The 14,131-nt window shown below is 58.0% G+C and overlaps 1 protein-coding gene across 2 annotated transcripts in view; it reads left to right on the top strand.

Annotated features, from left to right (window-relative positions):
• The window catches only part of MYO1D (myosin ID), a 271,655-nt gene that overhangs the window by 152,769 nt on the left and 104,755 nt on the right, over positions 1-14,131 (top strand). The gene's annotated exons all lie outside the window — the stretch shown is intronic.

Here is a 14,131-nt window from a genome sequence, read left to right as displayed (position 1 = left end):
CAAAGGTGGTGCAAGGCCCCTGCCAGCTGCACTGGAGGCATTTGGCATGCTGAGGGAATGTGCTGCTCAGGTTTGGAGTCTCAGTGGCAATAGGTGTGTAATTGCTTCTGGATTTGCAGCCTGATCCCAGGCTTTGATCTTGAGAGGCTTTGGCAGGGAGAAGCTGCCAGAGGAGCTGCTGCAGCTCCTTCCCCAGGAGCAGCAAGTGGGGGCTGGGGGAGGCCAAGTGATGAAGGATTGGATGTCTCCAGCGTGTTGACAGTGCCACTTGCCAGTGTGGCCAAGCTGATCTGACTGAGCCTGTGGCTTCTCCCCTGCTGCTTGCCTCCTCCTGCCTCTGACAGCACTTTGCTGATGCACTGAGGCAGCTCAAACTCAAAGGATGAAAACCAACCCAGACTCTGAGATAAAACAAGCCCCAAACTCCACCTTCCACCAAAAAAAGAAAGGGGGGGAGGGGAGAAAAAGAAAGGGGAAGAGAAGAAAGCAGAGGATATTTTCTGCCTTTCCTGCTGGAGAAACAGGGAGAAGGTCAGTCAGGGACATGCCTGTGGGAAGAGCAAAGCAGGGAGAGGGGGATCTGGATCCTACCTTTCAGCAGCAGGCACAGTGAGGCTGCTGCAGGCTTGGTTCTTACCCTCTTCCTCTCCTGGGGAATGCTGTGAGCTAAGTCAGTGTCAGTGTCCATCTCTTCTGGGTCAAGGGAGGGGAGAGGGCACTGGGTGGCTGCAGCACTGGTTACAAATACAGCCCAGCAGTAGCTGGTGGCAGAACAATGGTTCCAGGACTCTGGTGTCCAGGCTTTGAGATCCTGAGACCTCACCCTGAGCACTGTGCCCAGCTTGGAGCCCTCAGCACGGCACAGACCTGTTGGAGCATGGCCAGAGGAGGATACAGCAATGCTGGCAGGGCTGGAAGGGCTCTGCTGTGAAGCCAGGCTGAAGAAGAGAAGGCTGCAGGGAGACCTTTTGGTGGCCTTGCAGTACCTAAAGGGACTGATCAGAAAGCTGGGGACAGAGTTTTGAGCAGGGCCTGTTGGGACAGGACTAAGAGAGATTGAGAGTGAGGCATTTAGTGCCATGGCCTAGGTGATTGGATAGGGCTGGGTGCTAGGTTGGACTGGGTGAGCTTGGAGGTCTCTTCCAACCTGGTTGATTCTATTCTATTCTGTGACTGGATAGAGCTGGGTGCTAGGTTGGGCTGGATGAGCTTGGAGGTCTCTTCCAACCTGGTTGATTCTATTCTATTCTGTGACTGGATAGAGCTGGGTGCTAGGTTGGACTGGATGAGCTTGGAGGTCTCTTCCAACCTGGTTGATTCTATGATTCTCTGGGGAGAAGGCAGAAATGTTTGAGGATGGAGAGAGCCTGACCCAGGTAGTGCAGCGAGCTGGGAGCTGCCCATGGCTGGCAGCACTGCAGGTGAGGTTGGCTGAGGCTGTGAGCAGCCTGCTGTGGTTGGGGATGTCCCTGCTGGCTGCTGGGCTTGGTTTGGATGAGCTTTGGGGGTCCCTTCCCCCCCCCAAACCCATTGTTCTATGGCTGCTAAAGTCACCTTAGGACTTGGTTTGTCCACTCCTGCATGTGTGGGACAAGACCATAACAAAATCCCTCAACCTCCCCAAACTCTTCCCCCAGCCCTTTGCCAGCATCCCAAATAAATCTCTTTGTGCCTTGGTGAGTTCAAGAACCACTCCAGTGAGTGGTGAAGGGCTCAGCAACTGCAGCCAAGCTCTCACTGCCCATTGCTGTGAACACTTCATCCTGGCCTGCTGCTTTGGCAGCTCTGCTGGAAGGTTCTCAGAGCTGATGCAGCAGAACCTGCAGCACGATGCTAACACTGCCCCCACTGCTCCCCCCAGCCCCCTGGCTTCAGCCTTTGCTCTGCCTGATTGCTCTCTGCAGGCTGTGTCAAAAGGGCTTTGAAAGGAAGCTGGGTTGGTTTCCTTGAGGGATCAGAGGCACTCAGGAATGCTGTGTCAGAGGATCATAGAATGGGTTAGGTTGGAAGGGACCTCAAAGCTGAGTCGGTTCCAACCCCACTGCCATAGGCAGGGACAGCTCCCACTAGAACAGGTCACTCAAGGCCTCATCCAGCCTGGTCCTGAGCAGCTCCAGGGAGGTGGTGGAGCACAGAAGCACCCAATGTGATCAAAGATCACATTGGGTGCTTCTGTGCTCCACCACCTCCCTGGGAAACCTGTGCCTGGGTCTCACCACCCTCAACCTCTGCCAATCTCTCACCACTCTCAACCTCTGCCAGGGTCTCATCACCCTCAACCTGTGCCAGTCTCTCACCACCCTCACTTCTTCCTAACATCCACTTTCAATCTCCCCTCTGCCACTCCAAACCCATTCCTCCTCCTCCTGCCATTCCCAGCCCTTCTCAATAGTCCCTCCCCAGCCCTCCTGGAGCCTACTTCAGCTCCTGCAAGGCCACTCCAAGCTCTCCTGGAAGCCTTCTCCTCTGCAGGCTGCACAGCCCCAACTCTCTCAGCCTGTGCTCAGAGCAGAGCTGCTGCAGCCCTCTCAGCATCTTGGTGGCCTCCTCTGCACTGGCTCCAACACTTCCATGTCCTGCTTGTGCTGGGGGCTCCAGAGCTGCCCCCAGGACTGCAGGTGGGGTGTGAGGAGAGCAGAGCCAAGGGGCAGAATCCCCTCCCTTGCCCTGCTCTTGATCTGGAGATCACCTCTGGAGATGTGGCTCAGAGGTGACTTTTTTCCCCTCTTGAGTGACTTTTCAGCCAACATCTCTGCAGCTGCTTGCTCCTGAAGGAGACTCTTTGTTGTTCTGATCTTGTAAATTGGCTTTTTTTCAGGTCCTCTCTTCCTCCTTTCACCGTTTGGGGTTGGTGTTGCCTGTGTGTCACAGACCACTTGGGCAGAGCAGGTTCTGCAGCCCTTGCTGCTGCTGCTCCCTGGCTGTTTCCTTGGGTTTACTCTTTTTGCTGTGCCTGAGCTTTTCATCTTTGCAAAGCTTCTGCTCTGCTGCACCCCAGGGGGGTCCTGGAGCCTCGTTTGAGCTGTGAAAGGCTGCTCTGGTGGTGTGAAGTGAGCACAACCTGCATCCAGCAGCCTCAGCTGGGCAGAGATCTTAACTGAAGCTGAGGGAGCAGGACCAGGCTGGGGGGAGCTGGTCTGTGGTAAGGCAGAGGGGCACAAACCCTTCCTCTGGCTGCCTGCTTCCCAGCTGGACCCTGCAGTGCAACTCCTGGTCCTTGGAGGGGGTTGGTAACTCACTCATTGCACGGGCAGGGAGCTGCTGGCACTGGTGATGGAGCTCTGGGGCACAGAGAGGCCTGTAGGGAGTGATCTGTGCTGAAAAATGCAGGCTGGGCAGTGCCAGGCTGGAGAGCAGCCCTGAGCAGAGGCACCTGGGGGTGCTGCTGGAGGAGAAGCTCAGCAGGAGCCAGCAGTGTGCACTTGCAGCCCAGAGAGCCAAGCAGAGCCTGGGCTGCAGCAGCAGCAGTGTGGCCAGCAGGGCCAGGGAGGGGATTCTGCCCCTCTGCTCTGCTGAGACCCCACCTGGAGTGCTGCATCCAGCTCTGGAGCCCCTGGGACAAGAGGGCTGTGGAGATGCTGGAGAGTGTCCAGAGCAGGGCCAGGAGGATGCTGAGAGGCTGCAGCAGCTCTGCTGTGAGCACAGCCTGAAAGAGTTGGGGCTGTGCAGGCTGGAGCAGAGGAGGCTCCCAGGGGACCTTCTTGTGGCCTGCCAGGATCTGAAGGGGGCTCCAAAAAAGCTGGGAAGGGACTTTTGAGGCTGTGAGGGAGTGGCAGGAGTGGGGGGGATGGAGCAAAGGTGGAGGTGGGGAGAGTGAGGCTGGAGGTGAGGAGGAAGTTGTTGAGCAGCAGAGTGGTGAGAGGCTGGAATGGGTTGCCCAGGGAGGGGGTTGAGGCCCCATGGCTGGAGGTGTTTGAGGCCAGGCTGGCTGAGGCTGTGTGCAGCCTGCTCTAGGGTAGGGTGTCCCTGGGCATGGCAGGGGTTGGCACTGCCTGCTCCTTGTGGTCCCTTCCAACCCTGCCTGATTCTGTGATTCTATGAGATACTCCTGGATTCATTCTTAGCTCCAAGATTAAACCTGCCCCAGCCCACTCCCCCCCAGCAGAAGTGCCCCTTTGGGTAGTGGTTGTGTCCTTCAAAGGCCAGCAGTGGCTCCTGGGGCTCTGCAGGTCTGTCACAGCTCAGAACTGCAGCTGGAGCTTAAGCTTGCCCCTCCTGGCTGCAGCAGCTGCTGTGGCACCTCAGGCTGAAGGCCTCTTGGGACCACAGAACCACAGAATTAACCAGGTTGGAAAAGACCTTTGAGGTCATTGAGGCCAACCTAGCACCTGACAGCTGCTAACCAGCTAACCCCTGGCACCAAGTGCCTCTTGCAGCCTCCTCTTGAACAACTCCAGGGATGGGGACTCCACCACCTCCCTGGGCAGCCCATTCCAGTGCCAATCACTCTCTCTGACAACAACTTCCTAACAACATCCAGCCTCAACCTGCCCTGGCACAGCTTCAGCCTGTGTCCCCTTGCTCTGTCTCTGCCTGCCTGGCAGCGGAGCCCAACCCCACCTGGCTACAGCCTCCCTGCAGGCAGCTGCAGGCAGCAATGAGCTCTGCCCTGAGCCTCCTCTGCTGCAGGCTGCACCCCCCCAGCTCCCTCAGCCTCTCCTCACAGGGCTGTGCTCCAGGCCCCTCCCCAGCCTTGCTGCCCTGCTCTGGGCACAGTTGTGTCCCCAACAGACACCTTTGAGGACAGCAGCAAGTGTGACCCAGGCTGGGTGTGAGGCTTTGTGCCCAGGAACACCTGCAGGAATTCCTCTCCCTCAGCCTGGCCTGGTGGAAGCAGGATGGCAGGAGGGAGGCTGGCAGGAGGGAGGCTGGCAGGAAGGAGGCTGGTGGAAGCAGGCTGGCAGGAGGGAGGCTGGCAGGAGGGAGGCTGGTGGAAGCAGGCTGGCAGGAGGGAGGCTGGTGGAAGCAGGCTGGCAGGAGGGAGGCTGGTGGAAGCAGGCTGGTAGGAGGGAGGCAGGCAGGAGAGAGGCTGGTGCAAGCAGGCAGGCAGGAGGGAGGCTGGTGGAAGCAGGCAGGCAGGAGGGAGGCTGGTGGAAGCAGGCAGGCAGGAGGGAGGCTGGTGGAAGCAGGCTGGCAGGAGGGAGGCTGGCAGGAGGGAGGCTGGTGGAAGCAGGCAGGCAGGAGGGAGGCTGGTGGAAGCAGGCTGGTGCAAGCAGGCTGGCAGCAGGGCTGCAGTGTGCCCAGGCCCAGTCTGTTGCAGCACCCTGGCAGCCTCCCGTGCTGCTTTGGCTCAGAGCAGCCCTCTCGCTTTGCCGAGCTCTGGGCACTGCTTCCCTGCTGCTCCGGGGAGCTGCTCTGCTGGGAGAGTTTCCCAGCAGCATCTGGCTCACATCTGGATTATCTCCTCAGCCACAGCAAAGCTGCAGGCACCCCCAGCCCCCCTGCCTGCTCTGCTGCTCCCTGCCCTCCGCAGGGCTCTTGATTGTGTTCTTTACACTTCCCTTCTTTCCCTTCCCCTTCCTCTTCTTTGCCTTCACCCTTCCCTTTTTCCCCCCTCTCCCCTTCTTCCCTTTTCCCTCTTTCCTTTCCCTTCTGCCTCCCCCCTTTTCCTACTCTCACTTCCCTCTCCCTCTTTCTCTCCCTCTCCCTTCCACTTCTCCCCCTCCCTTCTTCCCTCGTTCTTCTTCCCTCTCTCTTTCTCCCTCTCCCTTCTCCCTCTCCCTTTTCCCCTCTCCCCTCTCCCTTTCTCCTCTCCCTCTCCTCTCTCCTTTTCTCCTCTCCTTCTCCTCTCTCCCTTTCTCCTCTCCTTCTCCTCTCTCCTTTTCTCCTCTCCTCCTCTCTCCCTTTCTCCTCTCCCTCTCCCCTGCCCTCCCCTCTCCCCTAACAAGACATCCCTGCTCTGGCAGCAGAGTGCAGCCTGCAGCTGAGCCTGGGATGCATAGATGGGAGCTGAGCTGCTGCAGTGCTGAGGGGAGAGGCCTGACCTGGCTGAGCTCTGATCCTGGAGCTGCCTCCAGAGGCAGGGCCACGTCTGCTCTGCAGGCATTGGAGCTCCCAGCTGGGAACTGGGGATCAGCCCCCAGGTGACTTCAGCAGACTCCAGCAGCCCAGACAGCACTGCCCACGGGCACAGCCTGACACTGGGCTGCAGCAGTGCTCTGCTGCTCTGCCTGCACCTCCCAGTCTCAGTAGGTGCCAAAGCAGCTGCTGCACTGATGGCACCACTGGTGACACCAGGGATGGCATCACGGATGGGGTCACTGATGGCATCACTGATGGCACCACAGATGGCACTACTGATGGTATCACTGCTGGGGTCACTGATGGCACCACAGATGGCACCACTGATGGCATCACTGCTGGGGTCACTGATGGCACCACAGATGGCACCACTGATGGCATCACTGATGGGGTCATTGATGGCACCACAGATGGCACCACTGGTGACACCAGGGATGGCATCACTGCTGGGGTTACTGATGGCACCACAGATGGCACCACAGATGTCATTACTGCTGGGGTCAATGATGGGGTCACTGATGGCATCACTGCTGGGGTCACTGATGGCACCACAGATGGCATCACTGATGAGGTCACTGATGGCATCAGTGATGGCATCACTGGTGGCACCACAGATGGCATCACTGATGAGGTCACTGATGGCACCACTGATGGCATCACTGGCGGCACCACAGATGGCACCACTGCTGGGATCACCAAGCACCCCGAGCTGAGCAGGAGGATCTCTCTTGGCTGAGCTTTGAATGGTGCCAGTGTCACTTTCACTGCCTGGCCACAGCTGGAGCAGGAAAGGAGCCTGTGGTAAAGCACTCAGGAAGGACCTCTCTGGCGCTGGGAGCAGCTGCAGAAATCCATCCTCTGCAAAGCTCAGAGCCATGGCTCAGTTCCTGCTGCTGTCCACAACCTTTCCTTTTCCCTTTTTGCTTTCTTTGGCCATCCCTCCTTTCTCCCTTCCCTTTCCACCTTCCTTTTCCCCCTTCCCCTTTCCCCCTTCCCCTTTCCCCCCTTCCCCTTTCCTCTTTCCCTTTTCCCCCTACCCTTTTCCTGCTTCCCCTTTCTCCCTTCACCTTTCCCCCTTCCCCTTTCTCCCTTCCCCTCTTCCCCTTCCTCTTTCCCCCCTTCCATTTCCTTCTTTCTCTTTTCTTCTTCCCCTTTCCCCTTTCCCCTTTCCCCTTTCCCCTTTCCCCCTTCCCCTTTCCCCCTTCCCCTTTGCCCCTTCCCCTTTGCCCCTTCCCCTTTCCCCCTTCCCTTTTCCCCCTTCCCCTTTCCCTCTTCCCCTTTCCCCCTTCCTTTCTCCCTTCCCCTCTTCTCTCTTCCCTCTCCTTTCTCTTTTCTCCCTTCCCCTTTCCCCCTTCCCCTTTGTCCCTTTCTCCCTTCCCCTTCCCCCCTTCCTCTTTCTCCCTTCACTTCGTCCCTCTTCCCTCTCCTTCTTTCTCTTTTCTCCTTTCCCCTTTCCCCTTTCCCCTTCCTCCCTTTCCCTCTTCCCCTTTCCCTCTTCCCCTTCCCCTTTCTCCTTTTCCCTCTTCCCCTTTCTCCCTTCCCCTCTTCTCTCTTCCCTTTCCTTCTTTCTCTTTTCTCCTTTCCCCTTTCCCCCTTCCCCTTTCTCCTTTTCCCTCTTCCCCTTTCCCCCTTCCCCTCTTCCCCCTTCCTCTTTCTCCCTTCCCCTCTTCCCTCTTCCCTTTCCTTCTTTCTCTTTTCTCCTTTCCCCTTTCCCCCTTCCCCTTTCTCCTTTTCCCTCTTCCTCTTTCTCCCTTCCCCTCTTCCCTCTTCCCTTTCCTTCCTTCTCTTTTCTTCTTTCCTCTTTTCCCCATTCCCTTTCCCCCTTCCCCCTTTCCCTTCCCCCTTCCCCTTCCCCTTTCCCCCTTCCCTCTTCCCCCTCTCTTTCCTGCCCTCCCCTTTCCATTCTCCCTCTTCCCCTCTCTTTCCTACCCACTCTCCAGCCTTACCACTTCGTTTGCCCTTTTGCTTATCTCTTCACCTGACCTTTAGAGCACAGAGGAGGAGGCAGGGGGTTGGAAGAGGTGAGGAGAGAGCCTGGCTGGGAGCTGGGTGAGGCAGAGGTTGGGTGGCTTTTAAAGCCTAAACCCTCATTTGCATTCCATTTTCATTCCATTTTCAACACAGCCACAGCCTGAGGCCTGCATTTGCTCCTGGCTGCCTTCCCTGTGCCCACATCTTGTGCAGCCAACACATGCTGCTGCTCTTCCCTCCCCAGGCCCTGCCCTGCCTTGTGTAGCTCTGCTGCTCCGTGGCAAGTCCTGCAGGGTGCCTCCTGCTCCTCCTTGGCCCCTGGGTGCTGTGCTAAGTGATGCTTTGAAATCTGCTCCTCAGTGGCTTTGCAAATGAGCCCCAGACAAAGCTGTGCTGCCAGGCTGGCTCCTGTGGCACTGTCCTCTGCTGCTGGCACCCCACAGTGACAACAGGCAGCTTGATGTGACTGCTTCACTGCCACGGAGTCCCAGCATGGGGGGGTTAGAAGAGACCTCTGGAGATCCTCCACGCCAACCTCTGCTCCAGCAGGGCACCCACAGCAGCTGGCCCAGGGGCACAGTGCCCAGGGTGGGTTTGGAAGCTCTGCAGAGGAGGAGACTCCACAACCTCTCTGGGCAGCCTGCTCCAGGCCTCCAGCAGCCTCACACCAAGGAAGCTTCTCCTCATCTTCAGGTAGAGCCCCCTGGGTTCCACTCTGTGCCCAATGTCCCTTGTCCTGTCCCTGGGCACCACTGAGCAGAGTCTGGCCCCAGCCTCTTGCCCCCCACCCTCTATCTCTTGCTGAGCACTGCTCAGCTGCCCTCTGGGGCTGCTCTTCTGCAGGCTTTCAGCCCCAGGGCTCAGCCTTTGCTGCTCTCAGAGCTGCTCCAGGCCCCTCAGCAGCTCTGCAGCCTGCCCTGGACTCTCCCCAGCTGTTCCTGGCTCTCTTGCTCTGAGGAGCCCAGAGCTGGACCCAGTTCTGTGGATGTGGCCTCCCTAGGACAGAGTAGAAGGCTACTTTCCAACCCAGTACTCTTCAGTCATCTTCATCATCTCCTCCACTCCTTCCCTTGTGCCTTACTCACATCTCCACCTTCTCATCCCCCTGGAATGCTGCCAGATCCCTCTGGTATCCTCTACCTGCTCGGCTTGGCACACAGCCTGGCATGGCTGCGCCTGGCTGGGAGCTTCCTGTGTGCTGGTTGGGATCTGGAGCTCAGGGCAGGCAGATGGCTCCCCAGCTCATTCTGAAGCCTTTCCAGCACTGTCACTCTCCTCTGAGCCTTGCTCTAGCCTGCAGTTGATTTCTCCTGAAGGATGCATGGAGTTGCCTCTTGGAGTCTCCTGTGCCTCTGTCAGCTTTGGTTGAGGCTGGCGAGAGAGTCAGGAGCCATCAGGGCAGTCTGGGGAGGTCAGATGGGGACAGGGTTATCTTTAGCCTCCTCTCTGGGGGCAGCCAGCTTCAGCACAAGTGAAGGCCACAGCAAGGTGGCAGGAAGCATCCTTTGGTTCTTGCCTGGGGGGGGCTGATGCGGGGCACAGCAGTGTGCCCTGCCCTGGCCGGGGCTGCCAGGCGCAGGAGCTGGAGCGAGCAGCTCGCTGGGCTGCAGCTGCAGGGAGGTGGGGGCTGAAAGCTGCTCCCTGCTTCTCAGCTTGGAGCAGGGAGATGTGTGTCAGCTGCTGAATCCTTGTGAGCTGGGCATGGTACCAGGGGCCAGAAGAAGGAAGCAGAAGGAAGCCAAGGGCTCAGGCCCAGCCAGCATGGGTTTAGGAAGGACAGGTCCTGCCTGACCAACCTGAGCTCCTTTTATGCTCAGGTTCCTGCCTGGTGAGTGTGGGGCAGGCTGTGGATGCAGGCTGCCTGGACTGCAGCAAAGCCTTTGGCACCATCTGCCACAAGCAGCTCCTGGCACAGCTGGCAGCTGCTGGCTTGGGCAGATTCACTCTGATTTGGGCCCAGAGAGTGGTGGTGAATGGTGCCACATCCAGCTGGCAGCTGGCACTGGTGGTGTGCCCCAGGGATCAGTGCTGGGCACAGTCCTGTTCAATGTCTTTATTGATGACCTGGAGCAGGGGATTGAGTCCAGCAGCAGTGAGTTTGCAGATGACACCAAGCTAGGAGCAGCTGTGGAGCTGTTGGAGGGTAGCAGAGCCCTGCAGAGGGACCTGGCCAGGCTGCATGGGTGGGCAGAGGCCAAGGGGATGAGATTGAACAAGGCCAAGGGCAGGGTTCTGCACTTTGGCCACAACAACCCCAAGCAGCAGTGCAGGCTGGGGCCAGAGTGGCTGAGAGCAGGCAGGCAGAGAGGGATCTGGGGGTGCTGGGAGAGAGGAGCTGCAGAGGAGGCAGAACCCAGGAGACACAGAGCTGCTTTCTGTTGGGTTCTCTGCAGGGCTCCCATACTTGGCTGTGGCTCTGCCTTTGGCCTCCAGCCCCTAACACAGAAGCAGCTTCTTGCAACACCAGAACCTGCTCAGTGCTCTGATAAAGCAAGCTCTGGTTTTGGCAGTTCAGTTGCAGTGCTTAGTGCTCACAGACTCATTTCTCTAACTTCAGTGCCCTGCTGAAGCTTCCCACCTGCCAAATTGCAGCTGAGAAAGAAATCCTCACTTAGCAGATCCACAACAAAGCAGGTCCAGTGTGAGGAGTCTGACAAACAGCCCTGCAGTGTTGGTGGCTCCTTCCCAGTCTTAGAATCATGGCATGGTTGGGTTGGAAGGGACCTCCCAAGCTCATCAGGTCCAAGTCCCCCTGCACTCAGCAGGGACATCCTCCCCTAGAGCAGGTTGCCCACAGCCCTGTCCAGCCTTGAATGTCTCCAGGGATGAGGCCTCAGCTACCTCCCTGAGAACCCTGATGCAGTGTTCCAGCAGCCTCCTGCTGAAGAACTTGTTCCTCACAGCCAATCTCAGTCTGCTCTGCTCTGGTTTGAAGCCACTGCCCTCATCCTGTCCCTGCAGGCCTGTTCAGTATCTCTCCATCCTTCTTGTAGCCCCTTCAGGTCCTGGCAGGCTGCTCTAAGGTCTCCCTGGAGCCTTCTCTTCCCCAGCTGCACACCCCCAGCTCCCTCAGCCTGTCCCCATAGCAGAGCTGCTCCAACTCCCATGACCACATTGGGTGCTTCTGTGCTCCACAACCTCCCTGGAGGTGTTAAGGACCAGGCTGGAATAGAACAGAATAGAATCAACCATGTTGGAAGAGAGCTCCAAGCTCATCCAGTCCAACCTATCCCCCAGCCCTATCCAGTCAACCAGACCATGGCACTAAGTGTCTCATCCAGTCTGGATGTGGCCTTGAGTGACCTCTTCTAGTGGGAGCTGTCCCTGCCTATGGCAGGAGGTTGGAAGTGGCTGAGCTTTGAGGTCCCTTCCAACCTAAACCATTCTCTGATTCCATGGAACACAGCAGGGAAGTGCTGAGTGCTCAAGCAGCTCCCCAGGCTCTCTGTGGGTCATGTCTTGAGCAGGAGGTCACCACAGCAGGACAGTGAGGCCAGAGGAGAGCAGTGGGGGGTTGGGAGATGGGAACCTGCTGCTTTGGAGAGGTTTTGAGCCCCAAGGGCTCTGATTTCTTTGAGCTGCTGACATCTGCTGTGCCATTTGCCACACGCAGCCCTTCTCAGCCAGGCCTCAGGAGCAGCACTGAAGCTGTCAGCAGAACCTTTGACATCAGCTCCAGAGAGCAAATCTCACAGTGCAGATTGCCTCGGGTAGTTAATGAGTTCCTCTGTAAAGAGCAGGTTTGATGTGCACCAGGGGTGCTGGGGGATGGTGCTCAGGAGGGAGAGAACCTCTGCAGCAGGGTTGGAGGCAGCAGGGAAGCTCTCTGGGCATGCAGCAGGGTCAGTGCTCTGCCAGCTGCCTGCTGCAAGGGAACCAACAAAACACAATCTGCACCTGGGCAGCTGCTGGGGCAGGGCAGCTGCTGGAGAGTCCCTTGGGAACCTGCACAGTGGCTCCATAGTGTGACCAGCAGGAGCAGGGAGGTCATTCTGCACTTGTACCTGAGTACTGCTCAGGCCACAGCTTGAGTGCTGTGTGCCCAGTTCTGGGCTCCTCAATTCAAGAGAGATGCTGAGGTGCTGGAAGGTGTTTGGAGAAGGGCAGCAAGGCTGGGGAGGGGCCTGGAGCACAGCCCTGTGAGGAGAGGCTGAGGGAGCTGGGGGGGTGCAGCCTGCAGCAGAGGAGGCTCAGGGCAGAGCTCATTGCTGCCTGCAGCTGCCTGCAGGGAGGCTGTAGCCAGGTGGGGTTGGGCTCTGCTGCCAGGCAGCCAGGGCCAGAGCAAGGGGTCCCAGCCTCAAGCTGTGTAAGGGCAGGTTGAGGCTGGATGTGAGGAGGAAATTCCTGGCAGAGAGAGTGATTGGCACTGGAATGGGCTGCCCAGGGAGGTGGTGGAGTCCCCATGCCTGGAGGTGTTCAAGAGGAGGCTGCATGAGGCACTGAGTGCCAGGGGTTAGTTGATCAGAAGCTGTTAGGTGCTAGGTTGGACTGGATGACCTCAGAGGTCTTTTCCAACCTGGTTAATTCTGTGATTCTGTGATTCCAGAGCACTCAGATGAAGCCACATTATGGGATGGAGCCAGCACAGCCTGGCCTAGCTGCTGAGCTTTGTCCAGCAGTGGTGGTGATGCAGTCAGATGCTGCCAGCAAGGCTCCTGTGCTGCCTGCCCAAGAGTTGGCGCAGGAGAAGCTCAGCACACAGCTGGGGTCTGCTGTGGAGCTCTGCAGGCACAGATCAGCCTCACACTGATGCTGCTGGAGCTGTCTTGGTGTCCAGCAACTTGGGTGGCATCACTTGTTTGGGCTGACACCGTTAGTTTGAGGTGACATCATTGCTTTGGGGTGACATTATGTGTTTGGGTGACAGCACAGGCTCACAGATGTCAGGGGTTGAAAGGAATCCAAAGAGCTCATCCAGTCCAACCCCCCTGCCAGAGCAGGACCATCCACTCTAGCTCAGGGCACACAGGAACACATCCAGACGGGTCTGGAAAGGCTCCAGGGAAGGAGACTCCACAACCTCTCTGGGCAGCCTGTGCCAGGCTCTGGGACCCTTCCAGGCAAGAAGTTCCCCCTTGTGCTGAGCTGGAACCTGCTGTGCTGCAGCTTCCATCTACCTGGGTCTCACCATCCTCACCCTGTGCCAGCCAGTGTCTCTCCAGCCTCAACCTATGCCAGGATCCAACCTGGTCCTGAACCCTCAACCTGTGCCAGTGTCTCTCCAGCCTCAACCTATGCCAGTATCCAACCTGGTCCTGAACCCTCAACCTGTGCCAGTGTCTCCCCAGCCTCATCCTGTGCCAGTGTCTCCCCAGCCTCAACCTGTGCCAGTATCCAACCTGGTCCTGAACCCTCAACCTGTGCCAGTGTCTCTCCAGCCTCAACCTATGCCAGTATCCAATCTGGTCCTGAACCCTCAACCTGTGCCAGTGTCTCTCCAGCCTCAACCTATGCCAGGATCCAACCTGGTCCTGAACCCTCAACCTGTGCCAGTGTCTCCCCAGCCTCAACCTGTGCCAGTGTCTCCCCAGCCTCATCCTGTGCCAGTGTCTCTCCAGCCTCAACCTATGCAAGTATCCAACCTGGTCCTGAACCCTCAACCTGTGCCAGTGTCTCTCCAGCCTCAACCTATGCCAGGATCCAACCTGGTCCTGAACCCTCAACCTGTGCCAGTGTCTCCCCAGCCTCAACCTGTGCCAGTGTCTCTCCAGCCTCAACCTATGCCAGTATCCAACCTGGTCCTGAACCCTCAACCTGTGCCAGTGTCTCTCCAGCCTCAACCTATGCCAGGATCCAACCTGGTCCTGAACCCTCAACCTATGCCAGTGTCTCTCCAGCCTCAACCTATGCCAGTATCCAACCTGGTCCTGAACCCTCAACCTGTGCCAGTGTCTCCCCAGCCTCAACCTATGCCAGTGTCTCCCCAGCCTCAACCTATGCCAGTATCCAACCTGGTCCTGAACCCTCAACCTGTGCCAGTGTCTCTCCAGCCTCAACCTATGCCAGGATCCAACCTGGTCCTGAACCCTCAGCCTGTGCCAGTGTCTCCCCAGCCTCAACCTATGCCAGTATCCAACCTGGTCCTGAACCCTCAGCCTGTGCCAGTGTCTCCCCAGCCTCAACCTGTGCCAGTGTCTCC

This window comes from Pogoniulus pusillus, chromosome 40 (assembly GCF_015220805.1).
Source record: "Pogoniulus pusillus isolate bPogPus1 chromosome 40, bPogPus1.pri, whole genome shotgun sequence".
Lineage (NCBI taxonomy): Eukaryota > Metazoa > Chordata > Aves > Piciformes > Lybiidae > Pogoniulus > Pogoniulus pusillus.
This window is presented reverse-complemented; position numbering and strand designations above follow the sequence as displayed.